This window comes from Diceros bicornis, chromosome 2 (genome assembly GCF_020826845.1).
Source record: "Diceros bicornis minor isolate mBicDic1 chromosome 2, mDicBic1.mat.cur, whole genome shotgun sequence".
In the NCBI taxonomy this organism is placed as follows: domain Eukaryota; kingdom Metazoa; phylum Chordata; class Mammalia; order Perissodactyla; family Rhinocerotidae; genus Diceros; species Diceros bicornis.
In genome coordinates, this window is record NC_080741.1 from 18640742 (window position 1) to 18653127 (window position 12386).

The following is a 12386-nucleotide window of genomic DNA, read 5'->3' on the forward strand; positions in this document are numbered from 1 at the left end:
TTCCTGTCACTGCCCTAGTCCTCGGAGGCAGGGGTGAGGCTGGCTGTGGGGTGTACATGTGTGCACGACTCCAGTTGTATGGCTGTGCCCACATCTGTCACGTGTATGGGGGTGTAGAAGTGAGAAGTTACCATAACAGTGTTTCGTGTCCTTAGTTGCCTGTGACTCTTGTACCTGTGCTTTCCCTTATGGTGTTTAATTCTACACCAGAGACGCTCTGGAGTCAGGAAACTCATTATCCCTCTTTTACAACTTCATGACGGCTAACACTTATTAGGAGCTTTACTGGGTGCTTACCACAGCCCTCAGAGATTGGTGCATTAGAATCCCCATTTACAGATAAGATGAGGAAACGGAAGTCCTGAAAGATTAATAACTTGTCCCAGGTCAATTGACAAGTCAATGCAAAATCAGGCCATCTGATTCCAGAGTGTACATACCCATCCACTGGGGACACTGCCTCTCCCAGAAAACAGGGACACACAGAGGCTAAGAGCTCATCTGTGATCCCACTGAGAGAAGGACAGACAGGGCACTCGGAGCTCTGCCATTTCTCCACAGACACGAAGCCCCAGGTTTTGGTCTGCAGGGGGCTTGTCCCTCTGGGAGCCGTCTGAGTGCCCCGACTACAGAACTGCAGGCACACACTGGCTTATTATGTTCAGATAGGAGGAAAGTATCACGTTTTCAGCCCTTCCATGTGCCAGACACTGTTCTGGGGCAAGAGCTCGTGATTTGGACCAACTACCTTAGGAGATCAGATCAGTCCGCCATTTTTCAGAGGTGGACACCACAGTAAAATGACAGGTCCTTATTCACAGAGCTCTGGGACCTGAACTCAAATCTCCTAAGTCCCAGCCTTCTTTAGACCACAGCTGCCTTCTTGATATTGATCTTCTTTTTATTTATCCAGAGGAGGAGGGGAGAAAGGGAAGAAGGGAGGGAGGGAGATCAGAGCGAGAGGAGTTAAGAGAGCTTCCTGTTACAGACCAATCCAAGTCATGACCTAAATCTTCCACCATAAACTGAATAAAATGTAAATTTCAACAGCATTGGCCCTCTCGTAGAAAGAGCTGAGCGTGCGTGTACGTGTCAGGGGGTTGGGTAGCTGACCTAAAGGAGGTGGGCAGGAAGGCACTGGTCCTCTGAACCAATATTTGTTGTTTCCAAATGTTGCTTCATTTACAAAGAAGCAGAGCAAACAAAGAGCCTCTGTCTGCTTGAACCAGTCCCTCCTCCACCTCCTCCTCACTGCTTTCTGCCCAACACCAGGGCCTTCTCCTCTGAAAGACCCGCCTCTGGGTCATCAGGAAGGTGGGATCAGGCAGCCTGAGAACTGATGCTCACAGACCTGTTATCCCATAGAAGCTGCTGACTCAGGGAGAGTGTGGCGAGATAGGTGAGAACTAAGGGCAAGGTCCTTTTAGGAAAATGTCAGGCAACTTGAAATGCCATACACCACTACCTCTCTCTCTCTCTCAGGTCTACCCCTCAGAAGTCCCTGGACAATGGAAGATTCTCGGGGTTTCCATTCCTTTCCCAGGGGAGTCCATAAAAATATCCTTTTCATGAAGAATATTCCCGGGCCAGATAGCTTCACCAACGAATTCTACCAAACATTTAAGAAGAATTAGAACAATCTCATACATACTCATCCAGGGAACAGAAAAAGAAGGAGCACTCCCTGACTAATTTTTTGAAGCCAGTAAGTATAGTTTGAAAGCAAAAACCGTCAAGGACATCATGACAAAGATTAAAAAAATACCTTTTATGAACATAGATGCAAAAATCCTAAGCAAAATATTAGCAAATTGAATCCAATTAGCGAATTGAATCTAAAAGGGACACTAAATCATTACCAAGTTGGGTTTATTCCAGGTATGTAAGTTATCTTTTGAAAAATCAGTCAGTGTAATTGATCACAGTAGGAGAATAAAAGAGGAAAAATATATGACTATATCGATCAGTGCAGGAACAGCATTTGGTAAAATTCAACATCCATTCATTTTAAAACCTCTTAGCAAACTTATCCTAGGAATCTTGCTTAATCTGATAAAGAGTATGTATGCATATGTGTTTTATATATATATATGAAATATATATGTATAAATATATATAAAATAAATATATATAAATTCAGTGGTGGAATGGTGAATGAAAGCTTTCCCTTTGAGATCAAGAAAAGGATCAGAAGGTCTACTATTATCATCTTCATTCCACATTGTTACTTGCAGTCCTTGCCAGTCCAGTCAGATAAGAAAAAGATGTAATATGTAAAAGGATTAAAAAGGTAAAAGTGTCATTTTCACAGATGATACAGTTATGTATAAAAACTAGATTAGATATTAGAAAAATAAGTGAGTTAGGCAGTATTGCTGGATATTAGATAAATATACAAAAATAATTGTATCCTTTCTAGATACAAAGTGAAAAATTCATGAAAATGCTATTTAAAGTAGTATAAGAATAACAAATGCCTAGGAATAAGTCTACTAAAAGATGTCTAAAATGTTTACACACCAAATTATAAAATATTATTGAGAAAAATTAAAGAAACTCTGTTAACGAAGGGCTATACCCAGAACATGAAGTGGAGACTCAATATATAAAGATGTCAATTCTCCCCAGATTAATATATAGATTCAATATACTCCCAATATAACTCCCAATAAATGTTTCATGTTTTTTTGGAGGGAATTGGCAATATAATTCTAAAGTTTATTTGGAAATGCAAAAGACCTAAAATAGACATTTGGTGTAAGCTGTAGCTCACCAAGATAAGAACAAGATGTATTTGATTTTTCTAATCTTTTCTGTGCAACTCTGAGCACTGAGATCTGTAATACAATTGTCAGGTTTTCCCAATTCAGGTGTTCATTATCAATAAAATTATTTAAGTGCTTTCTATAACTTGACTGGACTAGTAGTATGGAATGAAAATTATATACTGTCCACTGAATACTTAAGGATTTGTAGACATACATCCATTGCAATTGGTATATCGTCTAATTCTTATGTTCATTCCAATTCTTCCATGTTAAGAAGTAAATCAAACTCTTGACTAGCTATGGTTCAAGGTCTTCTTAAGATTCTCCCCCTCTTCCTCATTCTCCTTGTATATATATATATATGAAAATTTTGAAACATAGACAAAAGTTGGGAAAATAATGTAATAAACTCCCCCACACACCATATTAAGCTTCAACAAATGTCAGTATTTTGCCACTCTTGTTTCATCCATCCTCCCACTCTGCTTTTTTTTCTGGAATAAGAGACATCATATTACTTTACCCACAAAAGTGTGTGCCTCTAACAACTAAGGAACTTTTTTTTTTTTTTGCATAACCATAATGTGTTTATCACACCTGTCAAAATTAACAATTATTCCATATTACCATCTAAAACCCAGTTAATATGTCAATTTCCCTAGTTGTCTAAAAAAATTTTTTAAGTTACCTTCTTCAAATTAGAACCTAAAACAAGATCCAGGAGTTGCATTGGTTATCTCTCAAATCTCCTTTACTCTAGAACAGTCCTCCTGTCTTTTATGCCATCTACATGTTGAAGGCACTGCATCATTTGTCTTTTAGAATTTCTGACATTCTTGACTTGGCTGATTTGTATCCCTGTGGTGTGATTTATCATGTTGTTTTGTATTTAACAGCATTTCGTAGCAAGTCCCTCAATTTGTGTTTTCTGGTGTTTCCTAGTGATTTGATTCAGGTGTGCATTTTCGGCAGCAACGTCACAAAAGTGATGCTGGGTTCTTCTTAGCATATTGCATTAGAAGGAGCTCAATAGTGATTTGCCTCATTATCATTTCTGTTAACTTGGTTAGGGTGGTGTCTGACAGGTTTTTACACTGTAAATTTCCCTTTGTAATTTATGAGCAGTTTGTGGGGAGATACTCTGAGACTATGTAATATTTTGTTCCTCATCACACGTGCACCCCCTAGTTTTAGCATCCATTCGTGATTCTTGCCTGAATCAATTATTACTATATTGGTTGCCAAATAGTGATTTTCTGATATATCATTCCTCGTACATTTATCAATTGGCATTCTAAAGTAAACAAGTGCTTCCCTTTCTCCATTTGGTTATTTATTTCCTTTTATTTGTTTTTATCAGCATGGACACAGGGGTTCCTCTTTTATTGGGCAGGTTACGATCCTTTACTATCTTTTACCTTTTATCCTTTACCCTTTACTATCATTCCTTTTGTTTCATTTTTTTATTGTGGTAAAATACACATATAAAGTTACCATCTTAATCATTTTTAAGTGTGCAGTTCAGTGGTATTAAGTATATTCATATTGTGCAACCATCACTACCATCCATCTCCAGACACTTTTCATCTTGCAAAACTGAAACTCTAAACCCAATAAACAATAACTCCTCATTTTCCTCTGCTCCCAACCCCTGGCAACCACCACTCTACTTTCTGTATCTATGATTTTTACTACTCTAAGTACCTCATTTAAGTGGAATCATACAATATTTATCTTTTTGTGATTGGCTTACTTCACTTACCATAATGTCCTCAGGGTTCATCCATGTTGAAGCAAATGTCAATAATTTCCTTCCTTTTTAAGGCTGAATGATGTTCCATTGTATGTATATACCATATTTTGCTTATCTATTCACCTATCAATGGGCACTTGGATTGCTCCCATGTTTTAGCTATTGCAAATAATACATCTATAAACATGAGTGCATAGATATCTCTTTGAGACTCTGCTTTCAATTCTTTTGGGTATATACTGAGAAGTGGAATTTCTGGATATGGTAATTCTATGTTTAATTTTTTAAGGAACCTCCATATTGTTTTCCACAATGGCTGTACCATTTTACATTCCTGTCACCAATGCACAGAATTCCAATTTCTCCACATCCTCATCGTTTTCTGTTTTTTGACAGTGGCCATCCTAATGGGTATGAGATGGTATCTCATTGTAGATTTGATTTACATTTCCCTAATGGTTAGTAATGTTGAGCATCTTTTCATGTGCTTATTGATCATTAGTATAATTTCTTTGTAGAAACGTCTATTCAAGTCCTCTGCCCATATTTGAATTGGTTGTTTTTCTGTTCTTAAGTTTTCGGAGTTCTCTATATATTCTGGATATTAATCCCTTATCAGATATCTGATTTGCAAATATTTTCTCCCATTCTGCATATTGCATTTTCACTTTGTTCCTAGTGTCTTTTGATGCACAAAACTTTTAATTTTCATAAAATTCAATTTGTCTATTTTTGCTTTTGTTGCCTGTGGCTTGGTAGCACATCCAAGAAATCATTGCCAAATCCCGTGTCTTGAAGTTTCTGCCCTGTTTTCTGAGAGTTTTATACTTTTAGGTCTTAAGTTTAGGTCTTTGAATCATTTGGGGTTAATTTTTGTATTTGATATCAGGTGAGGGTCCAACTTCATTCTTTTGCATGTTTATATCCATTTTCCCAGCACAATTTGTTGAAAAAACTGTCCTTTCACTTGTTGAATGTTTTTGGCCCCTTGTGGAAAATCACTGACCATATATGCGAGTGTTTATTTCTGAGCTGTATATTCTCTTCCATTGGTATAGGTATCTGTCTTTATGCCAATACCATACTCTCTTGATATCTGTAACATTATGGTAAGTTTTGAAATAAGGAAGTGTGAGTCCTCCAGCTTTGTTCTTTTTCAAGAGTGTCTCAGCTATTCAGTATCGCTTGAGATTTCACATGAATTTTAAGATTTTTTTTTTCTATTTCTTCAAAAAAAAAGTCATTGGGATTTTGATAGGGAATGCATTTCATCTGTAGATTGCTTTGGGTAGTACTGACATCATAACAATATTAAATATTCTAATAAACATGGGATGTCTTTACATTTATGTGTGTTGTCTTTAATTTCTTTCAGCAATGTTTTAGAGTCTTTCACCTCTTTAGTTAAGATAATTTCTAAGCATCTTTTTGATACTATTGTGAGTGTAATTGTTTTCTTAAATTCCTTTTTGGAATTTCATTGTTAGTATGTAGAAAAGAAACTGATTTTTGTGTATTGATTTTGTATCCTGCTACTTAAATAAATTTGTTAATTAGTTCTAACAAATTTTTTTTTGCAATCATTAGGATATTCTACATGTAAGATTATATCTTCTGCTAACAGAGATAATTTTACTTCTTTTCCAATTTGGATGCCTTTATTTTTATTTCTTACCAAATACTCTGGAAGTGAAGATGGTATACATTCAAATTAGAGTGTTATAATTTTAGGATGTTAAATGTAATCTCCATGGTAACCACAAGGAAAATAACTATAGAATATACACAAAAGGAAATCAGAAGGAAATTAAAATATTTCACTACAAAAAAAATCAACTAAACACAAAAGAAACAGTAATGCAGGAAATGAGGGACAAAAAAGATATAGGGCATGTAGAAAACAAATACTACAATGACAGAAGCCTCTCCTTATCAATAAGTACTTTAAAGGTAAATAGTTAATCTCTGCAATCAAAAAACAGAAATTAGCAGAATGGAAAAAAGCACATGATGCAACTATACACTGTATATAAGAGACTTATTTTGATCCAAAGACACAAATAGATTGCAAGTGAAAGGATGGAAAAAGATATTCCATGTACATAGCAAGCAAAAGAGAGTAGGGTTGGCTATAATAATATCAGATAAAATAAACTTTAAATCAAGAAAGCTTACAAGAGGAAGAATGACATTATGTATTAATAAAAGGTTCAATATAGCAAGAAGATATAACAATTGTAAACATTTATACACCTAATAACAAACCATCAAAATACATGAAGCAAAAATTGACAGAATCGAAGGGAAAAATAGATAGTTCTACAATAATAGTTGGAGACTTCAGTACCCTACTCTTAATAATGGACAGAAAACCAGACAGAAGAAAAGTAAGGAACTAGAGGACTTTAACAACTCATTAAACCATTTAGATCAGACAGACATATACAGAACACTCTACCCAAAAGCAACAGAATACACATTCTTCTCAAGTACACCTGGGACATTTTCCAGGTTAGACCATACCCCTACGAACATTGATTAAAAAGCCTCAATAAAATACTAGCAAACTGAATTCACCAGCATATTAAAATGATTATACACCATGATCAAGCGGGATTTATTCCCAGAATGCAAAGATGGTTCAAAATATGGAAATCGATCAATGCAATACACCACATTAACAGAATGAAGGAAAACCCCATGTGATCATTTAAATTGATGCATAAAAAGCATTTGACAAAATCCAACATTCTTTCATGATTAAAAAACACTCAACAAATTAGGAATAGAAGGAAACTACCTCAACATAGTAAAAGCCATATATGAAAACCCATAGCATACTCAATGGTGAAAGACCAAAAGCTTTTTCTCTAAGATCAGGAACAAGGCAAGGATGCTCACTTTCACCAATTTTGTTCAACATATAACTGGAAGTTCTGAGAAAGAGAAGAGAAAGGAGCAGAACCCACAGGATCTTGCCTTAGCATTTCTTGCAAGGCAGGTCTAGTAGTAACGAACTCTCTCAGCTTTTGTTTATCTTGGAATGTCTTAATTCCTCCCTCACTTTTGAAGAACAATTTTGTCAGATATAGGACAGTTTTTTTCTTTTAGCACTTTAAATATATCAGCCCATTGCCTTCTGGCCTCCAAAGTTTCTGAAGAATCTGCTAATTCTCTTATTGAAGATCCCTTGTATGTGATGAGTTTCTTCTCTCTTGTTGCATTCAAGATTCTTTTTTTGTCTTTGGCTTTTGACAGTTTGGTTATAATATGTCTTGGTGTGGGTCTCTGAGTTCATCCTACTTGATGTTCATTGAGCTTCTTGGATATTTATATTCATGTCTTTCATCAAATTTGGGAAGTTTTCAGGCATTATTTCTTCAAATATTCTCTCTGCTCCTTTCTCTTCTCTTTCTGGGACTCTCACAATGCATATTTTATTCCATGTTATGGTGTTCCACAGGTCCTTTAGGCTCTGTTCACTTTTATTCTATCCTTTTTCTTTCTGTTCTTCAGACTCAATAATTTCAATTGTCCTATCTTTCAGTTCACTGATTCTTTCTTCTGCCTGTTCATATATGCCTTTGAATCTCTCTAGTGAATTTTTGTTTCAGTTATTGTACTTTTTAGCTTCAGAATTTCTTTTTGTTTTCTTTTTAGGCTTTTTATCTCTTTATTACTATTTCCACTTTGTTTATATATCATTTTCTTGACTTTCTCCACATCTTCTTTTAGTTCTTTGAGCATTTTAAGACACTTGTTTTTAAAGTCTTGGTCTAGTAGATCCATCATCAGGTTATTTTCAGGGACAGTTTCTTTTGGTTTATTTTTTCTTTGAATGGGCCATATTCTCCTGTTTCTTTGTATGCCTTGTGATTTTTCATTGAAAATTGGACATTTAAATTTAATAATGTGGTAACTCTGGAAATCAGGTTCTTCTTCTTCCCCAGGGTTTGTAGTTTTGTTTTTTTATTGCTGTAGGCTGTCTCCATGCCAAGGATCAGCCTGAGGTGTAAACTTAAGGTCTTTTCAGGCCTTTTTTGATCCTGCTCCTTTCCCTGTGTATGTGCAGTGACTTTCTAATTTCCCCTGAATATGCAGTTGCTTTTGAATGTCCTAGTCTTAATGTCTGGCTCTCAAAAGGGAGAAAGAGAGAAAAATGAAGTGGAAAAGACGTGTTAGCCCTTTAAATCCTCTGGAAGTCACTTCAGCTGGAGGAGGATGGTCTTGCACAATGAGGGGAGGTGTAACAACAATGGCTTCCCTCCTCTGTATCTGCACCTCTATGTTCAAAAGCAGCAATCAGTGATCATAACACAGATCCCTGATATTTGCATGATAGGATCCTTATTGCCTAGCGTGGCTCCCACAGGCTGTGTGCAAGCTGCTTCTGTAATACATGCACAGCTGTCCAATGCAGGGCAGAGGGGAGGGAAAAGTGTATCCACCGCCAAGCTAAGAATTGAAACTGAGGGGCCGGCCCCGTGGCTTAGTGGTTAAGTGCGTGGCTCGGGTTTGGATCCTGGGCGCACACCAACGTACCGCTTCTCCGGCCGTGCTGAGGTGGCGTCCCACATACAGCAACTAGAAGGATGTGCAACTATGACATACAACTATCTACTGGGGCTTTGGGGAAAAAAAAGAGGAGGATTGGCAATAGATGTTAGCTCAGAGTGGTCTTCCTCAGCAAAAAGGGGAGGATTGGCATGGATGTTAGCTCAGGGCTGATCTTCCTCACAAAAACAAACAAAAAAAGAACTGAAACTGACTGAAATTAATGGCAATTTACCTTTCAAGCCATTCCTAAAAGTTGGAAGCCTTCAGTAGACTCCAGAATTCCAAAAGAGTTAAAATAGACAGATTCTACCAGTGCAATTGCTGTCTGGATGGAGAGACAGACTCCTGGTGCTTCACACTCTGCCATCTTCTCAGGATTTTCCTCCTCATTTATTTTGATGCTCAGATTCTTGTGAATTTGGCCACTGGGTGGCCCTTCAAGCTTGTTCCTGTGTATTTTTTATAAGCCCCATCATTTTTTAAGCACTTCACTTCTGGCAGAATAAGATATTCAGGCCTATTTTGTACTTTCCCTGCACCAGCTCTGGAATCTCTGTTTCCGGAATCTCATTTCTCTAAGAAAACTTTATCCTTTTAGTATAGAATGGTATTTAGGAACCAAAATCTGGGTGTTAGGTTTGGTAACGGCTTTGGAGAGAAATTGATACTAGGATCAGATAGAGCTAGGAAATGTGTGTGTGTGTGTGTGTGTGTGTGTGTGTGTGTGTACACCCATAACACATATCTATATCTATTTCTCCCTCTCTCTCTCCAACCATGAGTTCACACTGATTCCTCCAATTCCAATTGAACACCACAGCAAATCTAGTTTTCTTCCTCCCTATATTTGTAACTCCTTTCTCTGATAATGAGAAACCTGGATCCAAATATTCTCAATATTTTTAGCTCTTTGCTCACTTCCCCTCCACATAATCAATCTCCTGATTCTCCAGCTGCCTCTTTGGCCCCAGTCTCTCAGGCTCCACTGCCTCTGGCCACCTCAAGGAAAGGAAAAGGAAGAGAAAGAATACATTTTTTTAACTGAAGAAAAGACCAAAAAGGGAAGGGAAGAGAGAAAGTTAAGGAAAAGGGAGAGAAAGAGGAAAGGGAAAGCTTTTTATCTGTCTCCGGAGTCACACAGCATTGTGAAGGGCAGACGGCAGGATCAGGTGCAGAATGAGGAATAACTGAACAGACATGGTCAGCATCTTTCAACGTTACAAAGCTCTGGGCTCCTTTTCCTCAACTCAATCATTCTTCTATAATGTGCTGGGAGAGGCTGTTTGTTCTCTTTCAAAAGTCAGCGAGATTTGTTCTGCAAGCAAAAGCAGCTCCTAAGAAAACCCTTTCCTCATCACTATAATATTCAACCTAACTCAGCCGTCCCTGACCTCTAGGCCAACAGGTGCAAAGGCCACTGACCCCGGAGCTTAGTGGACTCTGCAAATGTCATGTGTAAAGGAACACAAGTCCCTGATCAAAGGCAGGCATACATGAAAAGCTGGGCTTCTCTGGCACGCTGTTTGCAGGACACTTGGACAGGCTTGGCAAAGCTGGGAAGGGGGTTAGAGGTCAGGGCTGGGGGCACAGTTTAGAGCTCCATGGCAGGGTCGGCTTCAGGCGAAATTGTGAAACAGACAACATGTTACAGGAGTTGCTTCAGCCCCCACTCCAGGGTCCCCTCTGGCAATTAACTTCTCCCAGGTCACAAAGTAAGATGCTAGGGAGGAGGAAAGAAGGCTGGGGAATTTTGAGAGCCTAGTATAAAGTGGGCCAGGACATGTGGGTGTCATGGAGTCTGCATTTTAAAATAAAGGAAGGATCTCAGGTAGAGGAATCTGCCCTAGAAGTGGGGTTTATTCCCAGATTTATATTTGGAAGTCATCTGCCCACTGCAAAGCAGGAACATAGTGGTGGTAGCAGCAGCATGAAGTAAATATGGGAGGGGATCACAACTGCAAAGACGAGGACAAGAGGAGCGCACGGCCCTGATTCCCCGGATGGGGCACCATTGAAGCTAGTGTGATTTGGTCATTTGCTTCTTTACATTCACTTCTATACAGTAAGACATTCAGTTGTTTCATGAATTAGGCAAGTTACTTAACTCTCACTACCTCAGTTTCCTACCTAGAAAATGGGAATAATAGTATCTACTTCACAGAGTTATTATGAGAACAAAATTAGCAATTAAAGAAAATCACCTAGTACTGTACCCAGCACGTTAACATCATTCTTACTTTTATTTGTGTCATTACCAATATCCTCCCCCTTTAAGTCCCTTGTGCACAGCACTGTGAGTCCAGCCCATCAGGTCACACCACAGCAGGGAGCCCTACAAGCATGCTGACCACTAGGTCCTAGACAATGTATCATAGAGAAGATACAGATCCTGGCAGCATTTTTTTCTCTGTACACTAGTTACGTGTGCACTCCTTTTATTCACCTGTCCATTCTTTTTTTTTTTTTTTTGTGAGGAAGATCAGCCCTGAGCTAACATCCATGCTAATCCTCCTCTTTTTGCTGAGGAAGACCAGCTCTGAGCTAACATCTATTGCCAATCCTCCTCCTTTTTTTCCCCAAAGCCCCAGTAGATAGTTGTATGTCATAGATGCACATCCTTCTAGTTGCTGTATGTGGGATGCGGCCTCAGCATGGCCGGAGAAGTGGTGTGTCGGTGCGCGCCCGGGATCTGAACCCGGGCCGCCAACAGCGGAGTGCGTGAGCTTAACCGCTAAGCCACAGGGCCGGCCCACACCTGTCCATTCTTAAAGACAGGTACTGGGTATTACGTGCAATCTGTGAAATAAAATGAGTGTGAAATTGGAGTCAGAGACTCCTGGGTTTGAATTGTAGGCCATATAGAAGCTGTGTGATGCTGGACAAGTTACTTATCTATTCCTAGCCTCCTTTTTCTCATTAGTAATAGGAATATGAATACCTACCTTCCAGGGTCATTTTAAAGAATACTCACAGTGCTATTAAAATACTGGCCCTGCCTGACATGTAGCAGTCACCAATAGATGGCAATGACTATTGATATTACAGAACACCTAGCATTAAGGAAGTACTAACAACACGTTTAGTGAATTAATGAAGTGACTCTACATAATTTCTTTATGGCTCCTTCCATTGCTAATGGGCCCTCCAGCAAAACATACCCTGCAAGGCCATCTAGTACAATGACCTCATTTTACAGAGAGAAAAATTGAGGCCCAGCCAGAAGACGTAACTGGTAGGCTGCCCAGCAGGGCAGGCAAAGCTAAAACCTAGGACTTTGGACGCAATGTCCTGAGCTGACCCCACCATCC